The 24,666-nt window shown below is 36.3% G+C and overlaps 1 protein-coding gene across 21 annotated transcripts in view; it reads left to right on the top strand.

Moving 5' to 3' along the window:
- Nucleotides 1-24,666, top strand: part of APBB2 (amyloid beta precursor protein binding family B member 2) — a 350,239-nt gene that overhangs the window by 79,394 nt on the left and 246,179 nt on the right. For all 21 annotated transcript variants that reach the window (XM_025040257.1, XM_025040263.1, XM_025040261.1 and 18 more), the window contains one exon: nucleotides 16,595-16,696. The gene's annotated coding sequence lies outside the window, so the exon portion shown is untranslated. Of the gene's footprint in view, nucleotides 1-16,594; nucleotides 16,697-24,666 lie in introns of those variants that run through there.

The following is a 24,666-nucleotide window of genomic DNA, read 5'->3' as shown; positions in this document are numbered from 1 at the left end:
ATTAGACCTCTTTCCTATGTTTAGTCGACTCTTCTGAGTAATGCCATGAAGACTTCTTCAAATTCCTTATTTTTACGTATTGCTATTATGTAAGAGAAATGAGGTTATTATAATTGAGCAAAACTTAAAATCTGCTTTAAGTTATGAAATAACATGTTTCAGTCATGCCATCTCTCAGCCTGGCCTTTTCAGCAAATTCTGTGGCTCATAGGGCAGATGACCCTGACTTCTAGCAGCACCTGTAATCAAAATAGTTCTCATTCCAGAGCCCACACAACAGGGCATGTTTGAAAGTACTTGAAAGCAAAGTGTAAGCAACACATTGTACACTTAATCATAAAACATTATGCTGGAATCTGCCTTGCCTCAAAGCCTGGGAAGCTATCCTCTTCTCTCTGATTTTGTTACAGTTCCCCTTTCTGAAAAAGTAAGAAGGACCAGTACAGATTTTTTTCACTAGGATGGAAAATGAAGATACTTAGGTGAAGGAAAAGATGCTAACAGAACTTGTGTTTGAAATGATCAAATCTGGATGGAAAGACAGTCTTAGAAGAATGAATTAGTAATGTTTATTTACCCAGTAATCTGCTTTTTCAGCTTATTATTCTTTAACAAATGCAGTTATTCCATGCTTAATTAATTGTAGATATCCAGCAGATTTCATGTTTAATCTATAGAATGAAAGCCACCCTCAGAAATGGTTTAAACCAGGGGTTAGTCAACTATAGCTCAGAGGCCAAATTCAGCCTGTGCCTGTTTTTTATACAGTCCACAAGGATGGTTTTCACATTTTTAAGTAGTTGGGGAAAAAATCAAAAGAAGAATAATGTGTCACAACACCTGAAAATTATATGAAATTCATATTTCAGAGTCCAGAAAATGTTATTGGAACATAAGTATGCTCATTCATTTATGTATTGCTTATGGTTGCTCTCATGTTGCAACAGTAGAGTTGAATAGTTGTAACAGAGATTCTGTGGCCTGCAGAGTGTAAGTTCCTGTCTGGCGCTTTATAGAAAATCTTTGCTGTCTTGGTTTAAACAATTGTTTAAATTTATTCATATTTTTGATCGTTTACCATGTACTCTGCTGGTTTTCATGTGCAGTGTGGAAAATCCTCACGTAGGATGGCACGTTATTCCATAAACTCATCCTTAAATTTAAACAGGATTATAACATCTTCAAAAGATGGCCACTGAATAATATCTTGTCATGGGAAATTTAGCTGTAGTCATTAAGAAAACAGATCAGCAGTTCTTTTTATTTTGCCCTAACAAAATTATTCATTTATTCAACAAATGTTTAGTGCGTGCTGACCAAATGCCGCCCACTGTTCCAGACAGTAGGGATGAGTGGTGATTCTAAGAGACAAGGTCCCTGCTCTCTGGGACCATGCATTCTTGCAGAGGGAAATGGACTGTAAACCAGTATATAATATATCAGCGTAATAAGCACAGCAAAAAAGAAATCAAGGGAAGAGAGAGAGCTGGAGGCAAGAGAGGGCTGCTTAAGAGTTGGTGATGGGCAGGGGCCTCCTAGAGCAGTTACAGATGAGCAGGAATCAGTGATACGAAGACCCAAGAGGTGGCATTCTAGGTGGAGGGAACTGCAAGGGCAAAGGCCCTCAGCGGGGAGCCAACTTGGCATGTTTGAGAAATAACAAAGCTCCCTTGAGGCTAGAGCAGAGTGAACAAAAGGAAGAGTGATAGAGTGATACAGAGGTGAAGCAAAAAAAATATATGGGGTCAGAATGGGAGACAGGTTGTGAAGGGTACTACAGGTCAAAATAAGGACCTAAATATCCATATCTGAGAGATCTAACTTATGTTTTTAAAAGAATCACTTAAACAAGTGGGACTACATCAAACTAAAAAGCTTCTGCATAGCAAAGGAAATGAAACCATCAACAAAATGAAAAAGCAACCTACCTAATGGTAGAAAATATTCACAAATCATTTATCAGATAAGTAGTTAATATAAAAAAGTATATAGATAACTCATACATTTCAATAGCAAAAAAAAAAAAAAAATTAAAACCAAACAATCCAATTAAAATATGAGCAGAGGAACTGAATGGACATTTTTTCCAGAGAAAACAAAAATGACCAACAGGTACATGAAAAGATACTCAGCATCAGTAATCATCAGGGAAATGCAAATCAAAACCACAGTGAGATTGTCACCTCATACCTGTTATTATGGCTATTATCAAAAAGACAAGAGACAACAAATGTTGAGGATGTGGAGTAAAGAGAACCTTTGTGCATTATTGGTGGGAATGTAAATTGGTGAACCAATAAGGAAAACAGTATGGAGGTTCCTCAAAAAATTAAAAATACCTTACGATTCAGCAATCACACTTCTGGGTATATATACAAAGGAAATGAAATCAGTATCTCACAGAGGTACCTGCACTCCCATGTTCATTGTAGCATTATTCACAATAGTTAAGATGTGGAAACAACCTAAATGTCTGTCAACAGATGAATGTATGATATATAAAGATGTGATATATACTTATATGTATTATATATTATATATTACGTATACACACTTATGTATATACATACAAATACACATGCATACATGTACAATGCAATATTATTCAGTTATGGGAAAGAAGGGAATCCTGCCATTTACAACAACACGGGTAGACCTTGAGGGCATTGTGTTAAGTGACGTAAGTCAGAGAAAGACAAATACTGCATGGTATCACTTATACGTGGACTCAAAAAAAGTCAAACTCGTGGAAACAGAGTGTAGAAAAGTGGTTGCTGGGTGCTGGACAAAATTGGAAGAGGTTGGTAAAAGGGTACAAACTTTCAGTTATGACGAGTAAGGCCTGAAGATCTAATGTGCAGCATGGTGACTATAGTTGATAACACTGTATTATATAATTGAAATTTGCTAAGAGAATAGGACTTACAGTGTCTCAAAAAAACATAAATATGTGAGGTGATGGATGTTTTAATTAACTGGATGGGAGGAATCCTTTCACAATGTATACATATATCAAATCACTACGATGTATACTTTATCACTATTTATATGTCAGTTATACCTCAATAAGGCTGAAAAAAAAGGATCACTTAAGTTAAAGTATGTTTCCTCTACTGTGTAGTTTATTGCGGATGATGACAGTTTGTGGATTTAAAAACAAGAAAACAAAAACATGTCAGTACACCAGCCAAAACAGTTAGCTTTTAGAGGGTCTTAAAATATTGTACAGTGACTCTTCTTTGACATAATTGATGTCAGGTTGCCATAAAAACAAGATCAAATCAGTACTAATTACAGGGCGCTATCTTCTTAGGTGAGTATTCAAAGGTTTTAGGTCTACATGCCAGTCCAGGTTCCATCAAGAAACAAGTGGTACATTCAGGGTATAAGAAAACTACATAGGGTCATGCAGTGCCCTGGGGCTTCTACTCTGCACCTGAGGGGTAAGGCGGGGAGCAATTATGGGGAGACTGAGAGCTCTGTGCAGTGCCACCTGACAGGACTGGTGGCCAGAGAGGACCCTGCGGTGTGGGGGTTGTTCTCTCTCCTGCTCTCCTGTGGGTATCCTCTTGTGAGAACCTCTCCATTTCCAAACCCAGCCAGGAGCCAGCAGGCAAAGGCACCTGCCATTAATGGTCAGCCACCTGGGGCAAAGGGTAGGAAAGTAGAACCTTAGATCTTATAGGACACCTAAGACACTTTGTGAGTTCCAGCTCTGATGCTTCCTCCTCCACATTAACCCTGCCCCCATGCACAGCACAGACGAGCACCCACCCATAAGTGTGTATACATATTACTCTCTCTCTCTCTGTCTCTCTCTCTCTCTCTTCTTTCTCTCCCTCCTTCTCTCCCTCCCTCTCTCCCTTCCTTTCCATTCCCCTCCTTTTCTCCCTCCCTCTCTCCCTCCCTCTCTCCTTCTCTCTCTCTCTCTCTCTCTCTCTCTTCTTTCTCTCTCCCTCCCTCTCTCCCTTCGTTTCCCTTCCCCTCCCTTTCACCCTCCCTTCTTCCTTCTTTCTTTCTCTCTCTCTCCCTCCCTCCTAAATCCCCTCTGGTAGTTTGTGACCACTTTTCTGATGAGGGCAGAGGAGCAGTTCATTAACTGTGAATTTTGAGGACATTTCTATTATTCCTGTGGTGTTTGATTCTACAATATCTGCCATTGGATATGCAAGGAAGGGTTTTGGTAGCTCTATGCATGCTATCATTCATTCTCATTCCTGATTAAAAAAAAAAAAATTCAAAGCACATGTGTGTTACTGATGGTAGAATTAAACTTTTTATTATTTTTTAAAAGTCTCTTAGAGTTGAACACAGAAGGAGAAATACAGTGAAGCAGAAATTTAAAACCTTGGCAAACTATATTCAGTTTTGGTTATTCTGGTTAAAAACAAAGCAAGCATTGAATTTTAGCCTCTTTGATCCAAATGGTTTTAGTTTTCTACTGTTGGACATATTAAAAGTTTGAAGACACAAGAAGTACTATTCAGCAAACTGCTTCTTTCAGCAACCTCTGTGATATCCTGGCACACTGGAAGTCCTTGGTTTCCTTTCAGGCAGGAGCAGTTAACTCTGAATTAGTTACTCTCTGTACAAAGTCAGGAGGAGCTTTATATTTCATCCAGGGGACAGAGAAGAATTTTTTTTTTTTTTGATGATTTGCTCTTTTAAAGATATTTGACTTTTCATTTGATTTGGATTCTAAGAATCTAAAGTTCTAATAACAAAATGGTCAACTCGGCCAACAGATTTATGGAAAGAGAAATATGCACAGGCCAATTTTAGGTGTTATTTTGTAGAAAATGGTTCCTGTAAGAGGAACTCAAGCTATATAGATAGTAAAATTCATCTTCCCCTCCCCCTTTTCTGGAATCTGGATGAGAACCAAGATTGTACCTGTGGTACAATCCCCAAATGTTCTTGGCCCTAAATGGAAGGCCTAGCCGAGGACTCAAGAAAAACAAAATTCTTTTTCTTTTCTATTTATGGTTATCAGCCATATTGTAAAACAGAATTATAATTTATTTTGCTTTAATGTTAAGGGAAAAAAGTCATCTTGAACTTCCCATTAGTTTCCAAGAACCAAAACAGAGTATCTGTTTTTATCTTATGGCTTTTGCCCAAGGGTAAGCTTTGCAGCACAGGGTCATTCACATGGTCGTGGGCCATCGGGTTGGGGAGCACCCACTCTGGAAGGCACTGGGTTAACACAACGGGGGCTGTAAGCATGGGTGAGGCTGTGCCCTAGTTTGGAGTTGGTTTATATAATTCTGCTCAGGAGATTGGATGTGTGAACAGATAGATATATGACCTGCAGAGAGAGAGAGAGAGTGAAAGAGCGCACCTCCCGAGATGAAGGCAGTACTGTGGAAAATTATAAAGGAGAGAGCAAAAACACAGCTGGTACCGAGCCATGCCTGGAAGGGTCCAGCATGGAGTAAAGTCAGCAGTGGTAGATCTGAATGAGTTCTGACTTCACTTATAAGCCTCAGTTTTCCGTAGCTATAAAATGGTGATATCTTTACCACCCATATCACAGTCCTTTTATGAGACTCAATTACAAAATACACTATAACTGGTGAAGTACTCATAATGCTGTTACTTATTATTGTGGTTAATATTATCAGATGATGTCTGTTAAATATTTACATATCTGTCATGCTCTGTGTCTTTCCTGGCTGGTCTGTAGTTTTCTAGAAGTTTGATCTAAAAAAGAGTTACTGTTACTCATCTATCAGGCTAGTTCCACATAGGAAGGTATTTACATGTGGTAGTCTAGCAGATAGCAGAAATGCAGTGGAGAGTCACTTATTACAGTGGAGAGAATTTCCCAGAAAAAGAACCTGAAAATTCCCTTTTTCAGAGAGGAATCAGGCATAGTATGGTTGACTCTGTTAATGTGCAGATGCCTAAAGTTTTAGTTGAGATGGCTACATAACTTTTGAATTGGGACTCTGATTTTTAAGAAAAAGAATCAACTCTATTTGTTTAAAAATTGAACTTCTAGAGTCTTTTTGAGACTTACTTTAAGAACTTGATTTGTCTTAGAGAAGTAGAAAATGTGGTAAATTCCTTTCTGGAAATATTGATTAAAACATAGTGAATTAAGCTGGGGAACTTGAAGCCTGAAACGTGTTACCATTGTATAAAGGGGAGGGATATAAATGTATGAGATTGGGTTTTAAAACACATGTTTCATATTCAGTTGGAGGTCTCCGTTCAAATTCAGTCCCCAAATAGGCCCATCTATGCATTTCAGTGCCACATCGTGTGCTAAAGATGACTGGATCACTCTTCTTTGGAATTGGCATAAGAGGTAGTGTATGAGCCAGTCAGGAAAATGAGCCTCATAGTCACTCTCTTTTTTTCTTTTTTAAAATAGACTTTTTTTTTTATATAATAGTTTTAAATTTGCAGAAGAATTGAGAAGATAGTACAGAGTTCTCATATACCCTCTCATCTCATTTCCCCTTTTATTAACATCTTACATTGATATGGTACATTGAGTTACAATTAATGAACCAATATCGATACATTATTATTAACTAAAGGCCATCATTTGTTTAGATTTTCTTATTTTTTATCTGGGTCAAAAACTGTCCTTTTTCACTCATCACTTTATTGTTTGCTGACAGTAGTGGCTTTTTAACAAATATTGGTTGAGGGAATAAATAAGTAACGTGTTATATGTAGTAGGGAAGGATCAGGCCACGATGCAAATGACATGCACGCTGGTGCTTAAGAGTTTGGGAGCAGCTGGAGCTCTGTTTGACTGAAGCCTGAAACTGCCATTTGCTAACCTTGTGACTTAGGTAAGTTACTCAGCCTTTCAAAGCCTGTTTCCTCACCTGTGAAAAGTGGGTAATAACATTTTCTACCTCAGCGGGGTAGGAATATAAAGAGTAAATGAAAGGCCACATGTGAGAATATATAGACCAGGGCCTCACATATGGGAAGCTCTCAGTAAATGTCAACTTCAATTTTTATCATGTAAGATAGAATATGATGAGTGTGATGAGAGGTACAAAGTGTCATGGAGAGTCAGAAAAGGGGAGATGCATAAAGTTGGGGGGTTAGGAAGGTTTTCCTAGAAAAGTCAACATTTGAAATGGACCTAAAAGAATAAGTCAGCTCTCACCAGAGAGAGAAAATACCAGGTTGAGAGAATGAAATACACAAAGATACAAAGATTGGGAGGTGTGAGAGAATGTCTTCTGGTAGAAAGAAAATCAGCTACTATAGATGGACTGTAGACTAATTTTGGCAAGATAGTAAGACTAGGGAGATAAACTTTAAGGTCATAGATTTTTTCTATTGATACAAATTTAAACTTGTAAGTTTTCAAATATACAAAAGTAGAAAGAACGCTACAATGCATACTCATCTAATTTTATTAACATTCTTTCTTATTTTTATTATTAACATTCTTTCCTATTTCATCTGTATAAATTTACATATACTTTGCTAAAATAAAAGATAGCTATCATGACATTTTATCCCTAAATATTTAGCATGCATCTCCAAGAAATAAGGAAGCTCCCTTAAGTAAATATAATACCATTATGATACCTAAAAAATTAACGATAATCCCCAAATATCACTTAATAACAGCCCCTAGTCAAATTCCCCAAATTTATCCCCCAAGTCTTTAGTATTTGAAAAACAACAACAACAAAACCAAAAAAATATTTAATCCAGAATCCAAGCAAAAGACTACCTGTTACATTTTTTTTTTTTATCGTCATGCCTCTTAAGTTTCTTTAAATTTAAAATTCCAAGATGTTAAGACTTTTAGGCTTTAGAGCACCGAGAAGATTATGGTGCTTTCTCCCTCTCCTGCCCCAATCTGCTATCAGTATAATTCAAAATAAAAACAATACTGAATTTCAATAAAATAAGTATAAGGAAGTCCAAATAGATTCAGATTTCCCCTAGTCAAGATGATGACTTTGATGTGTTTCGAAATCTCGACTAATCACATTTTTTAAATAACTCATCATATGCTTACTTGTCTTGAGTATTCTGGCACTTGCCTCATAGAATTCAGCAGAGATATAATGACACATTGTTTGCAGTTGAGCCAAATGCACAGTGTACCTAAACATCACAGATATTAAACCATAGTACTTAATAATACTGTATAGACACAGAAGTGATTTTTCAGTTACACTGTATACATAAGTCTTCCAGACACTGAATTCTAATCCTTAAGAGTAATTTCACAGTGAGTTTCACAATGTTTCTTTAAGGCCAAAAATCAGTTAGGACTCTGGGCGAAATTGTAGTATGAATACCCTAAGACTGTGGTAGGAAACTCTTACCTGGAAATTGGAAGAGTTGAGATGGAAAGTGAAGGATGCAGAGTGTGGTTAGTCTCACTTTAGGCAGGAATGTCTGGTTATGCCATGGGGTGGTAGGGCTCCTTTTCTGTTTTTGGCCCTTCCTGAGTCACAGACATATATGGTTGGGCAAGTGTCTAGAATTTACGTAGGTATTGGAGTGAGTGTGAAATGCCCACCTGCCAGGGCTACAGCTTCTACAACTTACAGAATAAACCTGGCATCCTTTGGAATGCCACTGAAGGGGAGTTGGGTATTTGGAGAATGGTTTCTTGCAAATGTGTACCCGCAATCGCCTTTTCCTAATGATCTCTCCTTGTTATGCTTTGGAATTGGGGCCTTTTTGAGGATCACTTCTCACCTCACTTGCAGGTGCACAGTAAGTGCTGCTTTAATTTATTTCATCTAGTCTGTGGAACCCAGCCCACCCCGCCTCTGCTGGGAGAAACACATTTCTACCCCTGTTTCAACTTTCATGCGGTTCTGTTGACCCACTTGGAAGAGGTTCAGTTTAGTACCTGCTTGTTTTGTCTTCTGTCCTTTATTTGGTTTGCTTTTTATTATATTCCAAATGAGTAGATTCTTTTCTCTTTCTTTTAAGGAAAAGGAACCTGAGAAAAAGAATGCTTGTGGTAGTGACTGCTTGTTAAGTGTAATTGCTATTTTATCTTAATCTGCATGTTAAAATGAGTATACAGGGAATTGCTAAATTCACCAACCTGTTATCTCCCAAGTCTAGTTCTTTTAAGTGTATTTGTTGCTTAAATAAAGATGTAGCCGTGCAGAGTGAAATGTCCAAATGCACAATTTTTATGTATGTGTATTACAGCATTTAAAAAATTTATTTCTAATGCAAGAGTCATTGTAGAATTCTTGGAAATTATAGAAAACAGAAAGAAGAAACCTAGGGATAACTAGCTTTAACATTCTGAATTTCTGTCTTGTCACTTTAGTCTATATGCTGTTATCTCTTTAAGTGGGCATAATTTCACTATAACTGTCTAGAACTTTTTGCTACTCAGAAGTGTGGTCCATAGATCAGCAGCTTTGACGTCTTTTGGGAGCTTGTTAGAAATGCAGAATCTTGGGCTCTGCTCCAGACATAATTTGTATTGAACAATATTACATATACATTAAAATTTGGAAGCTGTAGAACATAGTATTCCAGTATAGCAAGTAAAGCATATATGACCAAAGAGCCGGGATCTGTACTCTCTCAATTCTCTCCATTTCTTCTTGGTCACTGTTTCTTAAAATAATTTTCCTCAGTATATGATAAAGATAAAATTGAGGTCAGTTGTTTTTTTTTTTTTTAACAGGGCATAGCAGCCCTGTTGAGAAACCCAACTGTCTCATGCATAAACATTTCATTCAGTGAACATTCATTAAGTGCCTGCTGGGTTCCAGGCATACATGTGGCAGTCATGCACCCTGCAGTTAAGACTTGAATATATTGCAGTAGAAGCATACAGAAGGCAAGGAGGACTGAGTGTTTGGTTCTGTAGGGATGAGGGCTGGAAGTCAGAAAGACAAATGGTCTCTGGGCTGAATCTTGAAATTTAAGTCAGTGAACATGAATTATGAGTATGCTAGGCTCTGGAGAGAGCACAAAGTTGGATAAAGTGGATCCCTTCCTTCAAGGATGGTATGCTGGTTTTAAGGAAAGGAGACTGTGTTTAAAACTATAAATAACAATACGAAGTACTTTGGCATTCAAGCAGAACCTTAAGACCAGGGTCTGAATGTCGGCTTTACATCTTGGTGACTTTGGACAAGTTATTTCATCTGTCTGAGTATCCATTTCTTCTGTAAAATAGGGTTAAAATAGCATAAATTACTTAACAGAATTACAGTGATTTAAAATGAGATAACGTAGCAGAGCACTCGCTTGCTGCGGGTACAGAATCAAAGCTGCATGTCAAAGATATTTAAAAAGTGCCAGGTGAGTGCCATAGACAGAAATATTGAGGAAGAATAAAGAGAGGTCATTTCTGCCTGGAATATGAGAGACCTTGTGGCCAAGATGGCCTTGAGGATGTGGACAAAGAGAGGGTGTGAAGAATGGGCCATTGGGAACTGAAATGAAAGACGAAGCAGTTTGGACACTGGATAGACATGAAAAGAGGTAATAGAGACAAGGGATCAAGTTTGGTGAGGAGAATTCTGTTTCAGGCACTTTGACTTTGAGGCAGCAGCAGAAAGCTGTAGGTCAGGAACGCACGTGTACTTACATGAAGGGTCATTCAGACGAATACTCCTGTTCTAGGCTTGACCAGGGGTGGGCATGGAATGAAGTGCACAACCTTCCCTTGGTCAGTATAAATCTTGCAAAGGGACTTTCTCTGGCTCATTAAAAATGTCTATACCCACACAGGGTTTCTCCAGGACAGGAAACAAGGCAGATTTTTTAAAATCTTGAGACCCAGCTCTTTCAGAATGGGTGGAAGAGAACTGAACATTTTTGTTGCTAATTTTTACCATATTCATCCTCTCCCTTGGGTTTCTTTTTCAATCTTCTTCCTCCCAGCTAACAACTATTAATTGTTACAGAATAGAAATGAACTGGAAAAGTTTTTTTGAAAAATGGGCTAAATGCTCTAACACCAGTGAATTATATTCCTTTTTTTGTCAGTTTCCTTTCAACCATAAGCTCCTTTATGATCTCTCAATATGAAATAGAGCCTACAAGTAACCATCGTTACTAGTTTTTATTGGTTATGTCTGGCCTGCCATATAAGATGCTAACATTTTACCAAATTTGCTTTATCTCTCTGTCTCTGCTATAGTATCTATGTCTGTCTCTGTCTTCTCCCCTTTAAAAGCTATTTGCTGAACCATTTGAATTAGTTGTAGAGATTATGATCCTGTAGCCCTAAATACTTGAACATGTATCTCCCAAGCACAAAAATATTCTCCTTCATGACCCATAATCCTGTTATCACCAAGAAATATTACCTCATACATAGATAATATTTGAACACTTAGACTTCCCCACTTATTCCAATAATGTCTTTTATAGCCCCTCTCCTCATTAAGATTCATCAGCAATCATTCGTTGCATTTTGTCTCTTTGGTTTCCTTTAATCTAGGATAGTTACCCTGTTTTTGTTTTGTTTTTGTCATTTATGGCACTGATATCTTGGAAAATTCCAAAACAGTTGTCTTGTAGAAAATACCACAATCTGGATTTGTTTGTTACTTTATGATTAAGTATTAAGTATTAAGTATTTTGACAAACATACTACGTTGTCCCTGTGGAGACACACGGTAGTTCAATTGTCCTGTAATTGATTATACCAACTATCACTTGGTTAAGGTGGTCTGCCAGAGCTTATCCTTGGGTAAGTGATAAATAATCTGCAGAGTGATACTCTGAGACTGTGGGCATCCTGTCCCATAACAACCCTTTCCCTAATGGTTTTAGCATCCATTAAGGATCCTTGACTGAATCAATTATTACCTTGTTGGTTACAAAATGGAGTTTTATATTTCTACTATGCCTTTGGTGCTTATTAGCTGGTATTCTTTACAAAGATGAGCTACCTACTATTCTCTTTTTCATGAATATCTATGGATTTATGGTTCCTCTTTTACTCAATGTGTTCTAATTCATCCATATCATTCTTTTTGTTGTTCAAACTGTCCCGCATTTGGTTAGTGGGAGTCCTTTCAAGATAGCATCTATGTCTTTTTGTCCTGTCTGGATTAATATTAGTACTTCCTTGCTTTCTGGCATAGTAAGATGTGCTTATCTTATGCTTTCTTTGCCTCAGGCCGGGACCCAACTATTTCCCCTAAGAGCTAAGGTATATAGAAACAAAGATCTGGGTACTTTTCTTTAAAAATATGTTTAATCTAAAGAAAGTTAAAGTCATTAATCATTTGTTTAAGCTCCCCTGTCTCCCAGCTCCAACTAAAATATTCCCATGGAGGCACTTGGAGTTTAGAGATTGGAAGGAAAGGACCAGTGAGAGGAGGTGGTTCATCGAAAGTGCAGGCCTTTGGGCTTTGGATGAAAGTGGCACAATGATGCAAAAAGGGATGTGAGCTGGTGCCAAAGACCAATTTAGACTATGTTGGGATTATGCTCAGGAAGTGACTAGAGAGCCTGAGAAAACAATTTCTGCTTGTTTTACAGGTAGACTCTGAAAACATTGGTTGCCCTTTTTTATATCCGGTAATGCTAAGAGACTGTATTTCCCTGAGCTATACATATGCTAATTCTTAGAGCAATTTAAGAAATATAGGTCTCATACTGAGAGTTCCTAAGTGCGCTGTATTTTCAGAGTCAGTGTGAGGCATGTATAGATAGATGGATGAATATTTCAGCATATCTTCTTTTGAAAATTCATTGTTTTTATTTCAAGTATTCACAATTGAGTATACTATTTACTTGCTGATTATAATATTTTGTTGCAGATTATTAAAGGTGCATATGTGCAGCATTTTAGGCAGCAACTTGTGAGACACAGAAACCAAGAATTTCAGAGTTATTTTTCAAAGTAATCAGCATGCATTTGATAAAATGAGAGTCTCTGAGGGAGATCTTGAACTTGAACTGACTGATTTGTCTGAAACTCGGTATCTCCTCTGTGATCTATTTTTATGTATAATAGTATAATTAAAATGTTTATTTGCCTATTCTTTCTTTCAACAGAAAGAAAAGAAAACAAAACAAAACATGAAACTAGTAGCTTTTGTTTCCATTTGATAGGAAACCTATGAAAACTGCTTAAAAATACAAAAGCAGATTTGAAACAGAAGGGTTTTGTTTTTGTTTTTCATCGAAGTCAGCGTTTTTGGAAGTAAAAAACAAAAACAAAAACAAAAACCCCAAAGACTACTACATCTATACTTCCTATAGTAGGAATATGGTTGTTATTCAGATGTGCACACTACATGTTACAGGTGCTTTGTAATTTTATGAAATAAAACTGCACACAACACGCGTACATACACACACAGAACCACTGACTTAATCCTCAGTACATTCTTGAGAATGGAAAGTTTTATTAAAGCAACTGGTTTATATCAAATCATTATTGAATGTATGGTATGAGAGGAAGATTCAACTGAAAATGGAAAGAGACACATCATTTAGATGTGCTTCTTGCAAGCATAGGTGAGTGGTCTCAGGTATGTGGTGGCCAGATTGTCCTAAATTGTCCCTTGACTCCTGAGTAACTGCACCATTCAGTGCTTATGTGATGTCAGTGTATGGGAATAAACCAAGCACACTCATGACTAAGGAGTCACCATTTTTGGCAAATGGATTATTTTCAAAGTCAAGTTTTGTTGTTGTTGGGAACATTTTAACATAATGGAGTTCTTTTGGAAATCATAAAGATGAATCTGTCTTATCTTATGTTCTATTTAAAACTGCCCAAGTGAGGTATTCATCCCTATGCCCAAATCCATCAATGCTTGTATTTCTTTAATCTTGATCTTGTTTGAAAAGAGCTTTATCCAGAACACAGTTTCTTCATTCAGAATGAAATTGCTTTTAGACATTAAAAAGCTTGTAGACAATTATATAATTGAAAATTTTCTTTCATCTAGATTTTACTAAATTCATGACTGTGTTAGCCAGTAAAAGCAAATTATATTTTGGCCTTTGTAATGGATTTATGTACTTTGAACATCTCCCTTGGGACTGTGTTTGCTCTTGAATTGTGAGATAGAAAATACTTTGAGAAGCTCAGTCATGAGACTTGATCTGTTAATACTTGAGGAGGAAGCTTCTGGTGTACTTGTTGCCGCATTGGCTTTCATTCTATTGACTGGATTCACATGTGAAATTATAGTGGGGATAAAAAGAGGTTTTCCCACTAAATACCTTAGTCTTATTTTTATATAGTATATTGTTATTTTTAATCATAAAAGTAGAGGTGATTCTTGTGGAAAACTCGTGTACCATAGGAAAATGCAAAGAAAGTAAAATTACTCTAATTCCGTTATCTCTAATTAGCAGCTATTCAAATGTAGACTTTTTTCCTTCGTGTTTTTTTCTAGATATAGATACATTTAAGCAAAATAGGGACCATATGGAACATACTGCTTTATAGTCTGCATTCCCAAAGAACGTTGCTTAAAAACATTTTCCAATTTAATTAAATATCTTATAGATTTTTAAAAACTGTTTATTCATGTTGGATATTTATATTTTATAAATTGCTTAAAATGATATTACTTATAAGAGAAAACTTCTTTAGATATATCTTTATGTGTATCTTAGACTTTTTTTAGGATAACTTCAGAGTCTTTTTTTCATCTTACTGGTTTTAAGGAATGAAAAGTAATTGTTCTTATCAGTAATTACAGTTAAGCCTTTTTGACGGCAAGAATCTGTTTTTATAATATCATATTCTTGGTCTGTACAGAATGGTGCAGTAATACCTCATTTATCAACACTATTAGGGACTTATCTTAAATAATTTTTTCACATAATTGAAACTGACCCTTAAGGGTCCATAGTTGGTAATTAAAAACATTGTGAATGAGAATCTTTCTAAAATTGTATTACATATGTTGCTATCCCCTTCCTTTAATATAATTAAAAGATATGAAAATCACAATTTAACCCCTTCTGGTTTAAATTATAAGCATCATTATAAACACTAGTTATTGTGCAGTCAGTTCGCTGAAATGTGATATATGCATTTCTAAGAACTGCCATGCTGTGCAAAATCATGTAGTAAAAACCCATAGCACTTAGGGGCTAAATAGGGTCAGGGACACAATACTCAAAAACCTTTACGAGTGATACATTAAAAAAATAAGATAAGAACTGAGTAAAAATTGTAGCACAATTTTACACATATTAGGTGGTTGAGGAGTAGATCAATAGTACAATAAATATGGCATTTTACCTTGACAGAGTCCTGACCTTTTCTTGAGGACTGAGACCTTGGAAGGATTGCAGCTTGTGAGTTATTCTGCAGTGGTGGAAGGGGGTTACCTGAAATCAAAAGGAAAGTTGGGGCACCTGATGTGGACAGGTGTGGCTCATAGTACACTCGTGGAAACTGAGGTCGATGGTAGATGTTTGAGGCATGGGCTTTGTGCATTCTGTGTATCCTTATGCAGCTGGGTTGGTTCTGCCTGGGTGCAATCTTCTACTATTACCTAGCATTGCTTACAATGAAATTATACATAAACAAATGTGAAATTTGAGTTATGCTCAAATCGTTCCCTACTATATCAGTCTTGGAATCACACAAGCTTATAGCAGAACTGAGTGTACTGTATGGTAATACGGTGATATGTAAGGGATAGTCTGCTTGTCTCTATCCTACTTAGAGTTAATACTTGTAAAATACATAGAGAAGAATCTAGCATAAGAATCAACACTGTATAAGTATTGGCAGTAACAATGACAATAATAAGCGATGCCTATTGATTTTTCTGGGATTCTGTCTGCTTTTCAGTTATGACTGCCTACTGTAGCTGTTCTTTCTGCCTCCTTCTAATTGACCTATTTTTCAATCTCTTGTGGCTCTTAAATGAGTTAATCATGCTTCTTAGAATTACATCTAATATAAAGCCTGGAGTGGGAGAGCACAGACTTTAGATTATGATTTATCTGTGTTTTACCTACTCAGACTTCTTTATTTTATGAATGAGTTATTACTTATGTATCCATTCACAGGATTGTTAGAGAAGTAACTTACATTTTAAGTGAAGTTATTAACATGCAGAATTTGGGGATTTTTCTGTTTTATTAGAAAAAAATTAACAGAATTCTCTCTTCTCATTCTCTTAGGAAAGGTGCTTAAATGAATATATCTGTTGGGCATTTAAAAGTTGTTGATGACTTTCTTTAAGTTGTTATTGTTCACTTCTATTTACAACCGTCTCTGTCTTTATGAGATGAACTCATCTTTGGAAGGTGGGGTAGGCAAGTGTGATTTCAGAAGACTTTCCCTCCCAAGTTACAGTATAATTAGAAGTCCAGATCTTCCCTCAGTTGCTTTTTATGATTCCCTGAGAAAGACATTTTTAGTGAACGGTTGCCAAGAAGCCTTGCTGATTCCTGCTTTAGTAACTTTAATAAGACAACAGATCAGAATACCTTCTAGATTTAGCAAGCCTTTTTAGTATTATTCTGAAAGAAAAATAACTAACAAAGCTCATCATTTAGATATTCCAATGAAATCTATTTTAATTATGCAGAGAGACTGAATAGCAATGGGGTGTTTTGATTTCTAATTTCTAATCTGACAATGAATTTTAACTTTTTGTCTCTACATAATTTTTAGATATATTTGGGCTGCTTGAACTCATTGAGTGATTGCTATTAACAAGACTTTGTGGGAAAAGGAAACTTGCCTTCTGAGCTTTGTACCAAAGACCTGGGAAAAGTAAGTAATTTTCTAACTTGCTCTAAAATTTTTTTGTTATACTTCTCTCAGAAAGTTAACAGTGAGTCTGTGGCTTTTCTTTCTTTCCTTTCTTGCTTTGTAAGTTTTAATGTGCTCTTATGGATTTGAAACATGGAAAGAAACTCAAGAGACCTTTTAAAAAAACCTTCTAAAGAGATTAGAATGACTCTCTGCATTGTGCCATTTCTTTTGCATGTCATTAACTGAATCCTCAAGGTTGTGATAAAACCTTTATCACATGTACAGTAGATGAATTAAACTTTAAAGGTAAGAGAATGTAACATGGTGTGACAGGAAAGTGAGCCCAGTTTTCTGAGCTTCAGGTGTTTTAGACTTTTACATAGGCTCTTTGGTTCTGAATTTTTAGAATAAAGATGAAATCTATTTGGTTCTTTTGTCTGGAAAGGAAAATAAATGTAGAGTCACTTGTTCAATAAGTCTCTTGTGTAGGTTAGTCTTGGAAGATTTGATGCACTTGTCAGTTTTATTATTTTATACCTTTTTTGAGGTACTCTAAGGTATTCTAATTATGACAACTATACGAATGGTTTTGCTCCTTTAGAAAAATTACTTGGGGCTATAAAGTTCAGTTTTATTCTCTGATCTTTTTGAAAAGGTAAAATGGAGCTTAAAGATCAGTCTACTTTGTTTTGTAGATACCACTTGAAAGTGTGAATGACCCATAAGAATGTAAGCACAACAAAACACACACATGCATGCACCTTCCTTTCTGTTCCAGAAGCAATATCATTGACAATAGGAACTGTTCATATATTAAATTACTAGATAGTTTTCTAAACTTGATGTGCCTTGTGTCTTACAGCTGGTCTACATTTGCAACAGTATAAATAAGCTAGTCGAAGCATGTCTAAAATAAAGCAAGGCAGAAAAGAACTTTGCTCTAGAAGTTCCCATAGGTGCATTATATAGTAAGATCAGATTTAGTGTGATATCGTAATTACTATAAATCAAATTGTGTATTTTATAATAATTATAATAAGATAAGGGTCTTTATGAACCTTATTTGAAATTTAATAAGATATTTGTCCTGAAAAAATATTATACACACACACAGTATACACTCACCATTAATATAATTTCTGAAGACTGTCAAGTCTCTGCTAATATGAATCTGTTGAAAGAAAGAATTTTGAAAATTTTCTTTAAAAGCAGTTTTTTTGTTACAGTGAAATATTTACAGTAGTGAAATACTGTTGTCAGCAGAATTTTTAAAAATGACAGCAGTTTATTTAGTTGAATTTTGTAGTCTTGTATTCACATATTAACCTTAAAATAAAGGAAATCCTATCTGGTATAGTTGTCATTCTATCTTGGAAGGATATTTGAAAAAGGATTATCTCAGAAGTTACCAATCTGTCCACAGAAATGGAATGAAAAGGGCAAGAGATTAATTCTTGGGCTTCAGGATCCAGATATTTTCAGTGGTGTTTAGATTGGAAATATAACTTAGCCCCAGAAAGTAAGCTGCTTAAACTTCCTTTCAAATAATTTAGTATCTCTCGAAAATTTAATATCGTCTCTGGTGAAATATTTTCCTTCCATTATACCAAAATATATTCTTTGTGACATATTCTTTGTGTTGTAAAGATATTTTTCTGTTTTGTAGAGGCAAGGCATCTAATAATAATAAGCTAAAGACAAACACTGTGTTACCAGAGGGACCATGTCAAACAGATTCTTGTTTACCAAACCTGATGTCATAGGTGAATATTTATATGCACTGAAGATATTCACAATTCACTTTTAAGTTAAAAAAAAAAATAGAAGAAAGTTATAATGTATAAGTATGCTCCACAAAAATCGAGTCCTGAAAAACTGGTTATATGGAAGTAAGCATTAAAGAAGAATGTGGGCGGGCGGGGAAGAAGGAGGGCAGACCTTTCTGAAACTTGTAAGTCATGCGAGAATGTGCCTTATTGGGAATTTCTTTCTGGGGAGGCAAGCTCACAATTTTAGGGAAAGTCCAGAACCCTAGACAGACAACCTTCACATTTTTTTTTAACTCCCCTTTGTCCTCTAATTTTTTTCTTAATCACAAATATGTTTTCAAGGTCTTTCTTGTTTCAAGCATTTTATTTAATTATTTGATGTAGATTTCTGGAAACTTGAATCTGTAATGTTGACAAAAACATGGATGTACTTTTGATAAGTTAGCCATGGATTATTTTAAAAGAAGTAAAAAATAGCTTCTATTTTTTATTATCTTATTTAATAAATATATATTTTATGTTAATACTCAAAAAGTAAAATATGCTATAAGTTGTTTGGTATCCTGTCTTTTCCATTTAATAAATGATGAAATCCTATGCTAATAAGTATTTATCTATAATGTTATTTTTAGTGAAAGCGAAACAATTGGATCTTTTTGTTTCATTTGTGGCTATCCTGGCTTTCAGTTAAGAGTATACATATGTGAAATATATGGTGCAGGTTTTTTACCTGCAAACAGAATAGATAGGATTCTCCTTCTATAATCTGTACAGTGTTTGCTGTAACCAGACATGTTCCAAATAGGAGACTTGTGGGAGTAAATATGTGTTCGAAATTGTAGCTGTCACTGTGTGTCAGGTACTGTGTATAAAGTGCCGTGTTTTCTTTGGGCTCTTTGTTATATTACAAGAGTGCAGGTGGCATTTTCCTGTCGCTTAGCTGTCTTCAATATTTCTGTGCTTAAGGAAGGTTTCTACCTACATATTGTTTTCTTGCAAGAAAGTCTAAATTTCTCAGATGAGGTGATGGGGTACAGAAGGAACATTTCATAGATTTTGAAATATAATTTATTGGAGTAAATTGCAACCCAAATTAGAGATGCAAAATGTTTTATAGACCTTTGCATGCTTTCTCAATTTTAAGTTTACTTATTAAGGCAACTTTTGCTGTGCAACTACTATGTGCTGGACACTGTGTTAGAAGCTCATTATTCGAAGAGTAATAAGATATGCTCTTCCTTTCAAGGAACTTAATTTGAATTTCAAATTCTGAACTCAGATAACATTTATTCGGCATGCGACAAGCAGTAGGCTGGATGTTCTTAAAATAAGGTAGTTAACCACTAAAATTCAGTGATGATAATTATTGACCCATCTCCTCCAAAATAAGTTATTAATAGAATTTTTTAATCTTTAAGTTTTTTCTTTCATTATATTTTCTCAAACTTTTGGTACCTGCTGCTACTTGTTAAGTTAAATTAGCAAATGAAATAATAAGTATTTAACTGATAAATTTAGAAGAATTATTTTAAAAACATGTATTAGTGTGTGCGTATATGTACACACTTTTTTTTTTTATATTTAGAAACCCGTATACATATTATATACTCATAATTTCTCCTGGTAGAGTAGAGTAGTTTCTTAGTTCACATGAGACAATTAAATCTATCAGTTTCATAGCATTCTGCCCTTAGAGTGGCTCCACTATTTGAAGATGTACGGAAGCTATAGCTTCAAGTCACCAGATTTTCACAGTAATTCTTTATTTGTTTAAGTTAAATTTATTAGGGTGACATTGGTTAATAAAATATAGGTTTCAAATGTACAATTCTATAATACATCATCTGTATATTGCATTGTGTGTTCACCACCCAAAGTCAGATCCCCTTCTGTCACTATATATTTGACCCACTTTACCCTTTTCTACCTTCCCCCACCCTACTTTCCCTCTAATAACCACTAAACTGTTTTCTGTATCTATGAGTTTTTGTTTGCCTTGTTTATTTGTTGGTTTCAGTTTTATATCTCACGTGAATAAAATTATATGGTTCTCAACTTTTTCTGTCTGACTTATTTCACTTAGCATGAATTTCAAGATCCTTCCATGTCGTCACAAATGGTAGTATTTTATCTTTGGTTATGGCCGAATAATATTTGTGTGTGTGTGTGTGTGTGTGTGTGTGTGACATCTTCTTTATCCAGTTATCTATCAAAGGGCATTTTGATTGGTTCCATGTCTTGACCACTGTGAATAACGTTGCAGTGAACATTGGGGTGCTTATATCTTTATGAATAAATGTTTTCAATTTTTTCTGGCAGATACCCAGAAGAGAGATTGCTGGGTCATATGGTAATTCTATTCTTAAGTTTTTGAGGAACCTACATACTGCTTTCCATAATGACTGTACCAATTTATATTCCCACCAGCAGTGTATAAGTTTTCCTTTTTCCCCACAACATCTCCAACACTTGCTGTTACTTGTCCTGTTGATGATAGCCATTCTAACAGGTGTGAGGTGGTATCACTGTGGTCCTTGCTATAGGTATTATTGAAACTTAGAAGGAGAAGGTAACTTGCCCACATTTGCGTTAGGATTCTAGTTCCAATCTATCTAACTTTAAAGCTCATGCAGTATCCTCCTGACTCCCGTGAGCTGGTGGGGAAGGTAGACTCACAAATGCTCTGGCCCTGCTGAGGAAGGGACAGTCGTTTCAGCTGAGGAATCAGGAAGTGTGTTTGCTGCACTGAAGAGCTGGCAATGAAATAAGTCTTATGGGCTGAGTTAGAAGACAGAGAGGAAAGGGGAGAGTATTTGGAGCTGCAGGAAAAGCATGTGCAAAAGCATAGAGGAGTGGAAGCTCATGGCATGTTCAGAGTGGCAAGAAGTCTCCTGTGGTTGGGTTTGGGGCATGTTGGAGAACAGAGTAGGCTTAGATTGCAAAACCTTGGTGCCAGAGTCACAAGGGCCCCAGACGTGCCATGCTAGAGACTTGGGATTTCTCAGTAATATATAGCCATGAGAGTTTTGTATTTTTTTAAAGATATTGCCAGCTTATTATTTGTTTGTTTGTTTGTTTGTTTGTCTATGCCTACAGTACCTGCAGCATCTGGTCTTTCTACGTGGTCTCCCGCCAAATACTAACCAGGCTCGACCCTGCTTAGCTTCCAAGATCAAACGGGATCAGGCTTGTTCAGAGTGGCATGGCCATAGACCCATGAGAATTTTAAGGTAGAGAAATTTCATAATCAGATGGGAGTTTTACAAAGATCACTTGAGCAGCAGTGTGAAATATAGACTGAAATAGAGAAAACTGGAGACAGGAGACCCAGGGCTACCATGAGAGGTTGTACAGATTGTTCATTGCACAAGGGTATATGTGAGTGGTGGCTGGTGGGGTCTGACAGCCATCCAGCATATTACTCACCAAGCTGTGTGCTCTTAGAGTTGGGCCTGCAGAGAGAGGGCATCTTTTAAATTTTTCACATTAAGATGCTCTACTTGCCTTTTAATTGCTTATAAAATAATAGGAGAGATTACATTAGTCAGAGAAATAATCATGGACCCTAAGGCTTAAGAACCTGGAGTTGGACATGGTGGTCTTTTTCCTAATTATATGATGTTGGGCATGTTCCCCATCCTCTCAAAATCTATTTCCTCATCTTTATGGGAGAGTTGATAAGAGAAATCTAACAGGCCCTGGACAGAGCAGTTAAGGGGCATTGGTAAGAGAATGGGCTAGAAAGGCAAGATGGAGAAATAATAGATCTCGGACTGGAAGCCCCTGCTAGTAGTCAATCCTGAGAGTGTGCTGGGAACTGTATTAAGACTTTTATATGTTTTATCTTATTTAGTCTTGTATTAGTTCTGAGAGACAGATGTTATTGCCTCATTTTAAAGATTTCGAAACTTTGGCTCAGGGATGTTAAATGACTTGTCTAATGTCATACAACTAGGAAGTGACATAGTTGAGACTAGAACCCAGGTCTATGTGACTCTCATGTTTATGCTCTTAACCACCCTGCTATGCTTAGAGATAATCTTTCCTTTATGTTGAACTCCCGTAATGCCCCTCTTGAATCTCTTTGATGACATATTCTGATTTTATCTTTTGTTTATAACTTAAATTGAGTAATGGTTATTTATATAATGTTTAATTTACTAGGCTGTGAGATCCTAAGGACTGAGATCCAGTCTCATTAATTTTCTTTTTGCCTTTCATAACTCTTTGCTCAATAAAGCATATGTGGGTAAGATGAATAATCTTAAGTTTTTTTGTCTCCTAAAATTCAACAATTTTTAATATGTAAATAGTAATAATATATAAGTAAACTTCAGTTGCAGTTATAGTCAAATAGAACTTGAAAAGGAGTCATTGGATTTTAGTTTGATATGTAGATTGATTGCTAAAGTTTGAGGAAATTCCTAATTGCCATTTTATCTGAAAAATAATTTGTGGCTTGCTGTCAAAGATTGAAGCCAAGACTAAAATGCACCTTTGCCAGCCCTTTTTGGAGTCTCTAAAGCTGTGCTTGCTGCCGCATTGCTGTGGTAATTATAAAACTCAGATGTTTTAAATGATAATTTCGAGTCCATAAAAAAATGTTATACTGTCATTCAAGCAGGTAAGGACCTCAGTTTGTAAACTCACATGGAGGCCTTTGCTAAAGGTCGCTCTTGTTTGGTCCCAGCTGGACATGGATTTTGACAACAAACAGATATGCTACCCTAGGTCAGGGTAGATTATCAGAGGCACTGGGGTCAGACTACCTAGGTTTGCATCCCAGCTTCTCAGTGTGTGAACTCTGTGATCCTTGTCAAGAAAACGTCTGTAAAATGACGATGTATAAGAAAACAGATTGCAATTATACATTCGCGTGCCTGGTTTATTGGGAATTTGGGGTGGGGGACATCTTCATCCTGAAGGGAGCCGTTTTTGCTCAGATATTCTTTAAAGGAGACCAGAACAGAATGATGCTTCAGTATTAGAGTGCATGTTTATCCCAGGATGACCCTTTTCTGTTTTTAAAACAGAGTTTACATTCTCTTCTAACTACCGCATCTACTTTGTGAACTCTAAGGAGGCAGGTTAGGCTTTGCTCCGTGCTCTGTATGCCCACGGAGAGTAGGAAATGATGGCTTTTAAGAAAATAGAAAATGTTATTCAAGATCAACATTGCCTCTGGGATTCGAATGAGAAACTCAGGGGTTTCTTTCTTCTTCCAGAATAGGAGCACAAGTGTGCAGTGAGAAAGGAAACCAAACCCTAGGGAGGTCTCATAGCTTGTTTCTGCCACTGTTACTGGCAAGGAGGGAGGTAAGGGCCCTTAAGCAGCTCCCACAGCCACAGTCGATGGTGAGATCGGGGATGCTGGGAAGAGAGCACCAAGGATGTTTTTACTCTGGCTGCTGCTGCCTGGCCTGAGGGGAGGCGCAACAGCTGCAGAGCTCTGCTCTACGACAGGAGCAAACACACGCCGGTCTGTCACAGAGTTTATGTTCTTTCATAAAAGTGAAGTTGCACATGTGTGATGTCCTTTTTAGGTTTTATATCTTGGGTTGTTAGAAGAGCAAGCAAGTCCAATAACAATACTCCTCGGATCTTGGAGATCTTAGTTTTGCAAATCAGACTAAGGGCAAACTTGGCCTGTGCATTCTTGACAGTGGAAAACAGGAGCTATCAGTAAATGTTGAGTTTAAAAACTATTTCTAGGGTTGCCTTCCCTTACTATGTGACTCCTGTAAAAAAGCTTCAGTCTGCTATAAGCTGGTAATCTTTAATACATGGATATGTCGGTGGGGAAAATAAAATCAGATTGCATACCTTTCCCTTTTGCTTGTGAACTAATTATTGTTTTCCTGCATTTAAAAGTCGATGTTAAACTATTTCTTTGATGTTCAACAGCAGACAGACTCCAGTTGTATATTATATAGCTTTTGGTACATACCTATTGTTTGAATAAAGATCAGCTTTGGCAAATTAGATTTTGATGGTTACATTTTTGATCTGGAGCCACAGAATGGAATGGCAATTTATTCTTTCATTCAGTTCACATTCATTTGGTTCCTTCCATGGCCTGTTACATAAATTATTTTCAAATTTCATAAATACCACAAAAAACCTTGCAAACTAGATAGTGCTATCTCTGTTTAATAGATAAGAAAGATAATGCATATAGAGTGATTAGTGCTGTTTTATAGATAAGAAAAATAAGGCATA

The sequence above is a fragment of the Pteropus alecto genome, unplaced genomic scaffold (assembly GCF_000325575.1).
Source record: "Pteropus alecto unplaced genomic scaffold, ASM32557v1 scaffold57, whole genome shotgun sequence".
In the NCBI taxonomy this organism is placed as follows: domain Eukaryota; kingdom Metazoa; phylum Chordata; class Mammalia; order Chiroptera; family Pteropodidae; genus Pteropus; species Pteropus alecto.
This window is presented reverse-complemented; position numbering and strand designations above follow the sequence as displayed.